This window comes from Fukomys damarensis, unplaced genomic scaffold (genome assembly GCF_012274545.1).
Source record: "Fukomys damarensis isolate Sample0158 unplaced genomic scaffold, DMR_v1.0_HiC HiC_scaffold_26, whole genome shotgun sequence".
Classification (NCBI taxonomy): Eukaryota; Metazoa; Chordata; class Mammalia; order Rodentia; family Bathyergidae; genus Fukomys; species Fukomys damarensis.
Genome location: NW_022900938.1, coordinates 36,674,738 through 36,677,485, shown reverse-complemented (window position 1 = coordinate 36,677,485; position 2,748 = coordinate 36,674,738). Strand labels below are relative to the sequence as shown.

Here is a 2,748-nt window from a genome sequence, read left to right as displayed (position 1 = left end):
ACCTGTCATTATTCATAATTTATAAATGAGGAAAAGGAAGCCCTGAGAAGTTCCAATTTCTCCAAAGACACAATTTGTAATGGAATTAAAATCCATATACTTTTATTCTGGAGCTATATTTTTTCTTTTTTTACTATTATTGATCACATTTTATTTTAAACGTCATGAAAATCCAGCAATAGTCAGGCCGGACAAGTACTTGGTCGCACCCAGGTTTCGCGGGAGTGGACAGCAGCACTGTGTTGCACATTGAGAGAAATGCTTCCTTTTTGCCTTCTTGGAAAAATGATTGTTGGGTAAGGCTAAGGATGGGCAGCTACCGAATGGTGATACGAACCACGCAAGAACAAAGAATGGGGAACAGATGTGCAATAAACATCACTGCTGACTCTTGGGCCAAAATGCAAGGAGAAAAATTATCCCAGAAGGTAAGGGTTCAAAGACATTTCCACTAAGAATTTTTAAAAATGAATGCAAAAATGAGCTCTTACTATCTTCCAGCCACATGTTTAGAAGACAGCATAATCCAAAGATAAGACGCTTTCCATAATTCTTAGGGTGATGCACAAATGGTCTGCTTCAGTCCTGTCTTGTTCCATACAAGAGGAAACATACAAGACCACCTAAATGTCTTCATTTAAAGCTCTGGATTTTAGAAGTGATCAACAAGTAACATTTATTTCACATTAAGCATAAATGATAAGTAGATGACTCTTCACTTTCCTCTTCCATTATTTCCACTCTGAGAGGCCCACAGAGTAGAACATAAGCCATATGCCAGTCTCCACCCCCAGAAAGCCGCAAGTTATCTTCTGGTGTTACAATGCTGACCTTATCATCATCAAACTTGATCCATTCATCTTTTTTCCTTTCACCCACATACATAATGACCCGAAGAATTAGACTATCCCTGGTGCATTAGCACTGCTTGTAAGTCATAGTATCCACAGTTATTGAGTCAATATCATCAACAAATGAAAAAGGGTCATATTTAATTTCCTTCTGGGGAACTCTCTTCTTGCCACTTGTATTTGGCTGATTCACTTTTTTATCTTCTATATCCTTGAATGTTGATTGAAAGAGACCATTTTCTCTTGAAGTTCAAGTGTGCATAGTTTATACATATCCAACATAAGGGAAAATGTAACATCCTTAAGAACTTTGGCATTTACTTATTCCTTCTCTTTATATATAAAAAAAAAAAATCGAACCATCTGAATAGTTAAGTAAGCAGGTAGCCAGCCGGCTGATCTTGGAAGATTTGATGTACAAAGCATTTCTGTGCAATGTCGGAGAATGTTTGGCGATTTCTTCCTGAAGTTGCAATTTAAGTCCTGTAAAAGGTATTTGATTTCCTCATTAATAAAACAGCTAAGCTGCAGCCGATTTCCCTTTCCTTTGGTGACTTCTTCTACAGATTCTGTACATTTCATAGTAGTTTCAAGCTCAACACTGAAGAACTGATCAATTAGATTTTTCTTTTTAATAGGTGCTACTGCGGATGCAGATAAAGAATCTGTCTCTCTAGCAGAATTATCCTCGATGGCTTTCAGTTTCTGCTGCAGTCCTTGCAACATCTATATCCAACATTCATTAGCATCATTTTGAAGATACTGTCCTTGTTCAACTTTCTCTGCAAACTGTGGGAAAGCCATGTATAAAAACCACAGAAGAATAGGTGGAATACTAGAAGGAATTTTATCATGGAATCAAACAAATCTGTAAGGGCTTCAGTAATGTACTTTGCTGAGGCCATTTCCCCTGATACTCTCAAGGCGCCTGTATAATTTTTAAGGGCATCTTTGAGATCAGGCACAGAATGAATGCATTGGACTGTAGCATTCATGCAACAAGTTTGGTAACTCCATAGCAGAAGCTAATTGCTCCTCTGTCGTATCTTCAATGAAGACAGTTTTAGCTGCAGGTTCTTCTGGAAGAGCTTCTTCTGACCCCATCATTAGTAAAGTCATTGCATTTTTGTACTTGGATGTTCCCCCAGTCGTCATCCTTCAGTGTCCCTCTTTTCACCATACCTTTCTGCCTGGCTGGCTAGACTCCGCACAAACAGCTGAGACTTGAACACCATTAGAGCTTCATCAGTATTCAGTTCTACACCTTCAAACTTCTCCTTTCCCCATTTTACAGTAACCTAGTACAGCAGCATTGTGTGCCACAAGGTGGGTGGAGGCGCTGGAGGGCTGGGCCTGGGGAGATCAGCGAAGGGAAGGGAACCAGAGAAAGCTTGTGGCCTTAGCCAGGGTGGACATGCTGTGGTGGCTGCAGCTATTCTCTTGACCAATGCTCTGACTATATTAGGTGATCCTTATGCATATTCTCAATTCTTTAGTCTTGTACCTTGTTATTACCTTAAAGTCCTTATGCATTTTTACTTTAAAGCACTACTTCCTCAGGCCATGTTGTTCTCATGAGTCCTAAAGCTTTCCATTTCCAAAAGAAAAAACTAAAGTCTCCAAATATATTCTAGACTTTATCACGCCCTCCAATGTAAGCCCTCCTACATAAGCTTTGTCATTATGTACACTGTTCTCTCTATCCACTCATTGCTTACCCTGTAATCCTATCTCGGGTTCTACTTCTTTCTAAGCATCTCCTCTATACACATAGTAGCACAATTTCTCCAACACTCACTTGCCAATGGAGCACTTGCTCAGAATGCTCAGCAATACCCTCATAACGAAGCTTCTTCATAATGTGGTGCACATACAAGGCGCTATTTTCAGGCACATA

At 39.6% G+C, this 2,748-nt stretch overlaps 1 pseudogene; it reads right to left on the bottom strand.

The window, feature by feature from the left end:
* Positions 1 to 681: 681 nt before the first annotated feature.
* On the bottom strand, positions 682 to 2,164 carry LOC104850164 (annotated as a pseudogene).
* Between the last annotated feature and the right edge of the window lie 584 nt (positions 2,165 to 2,748).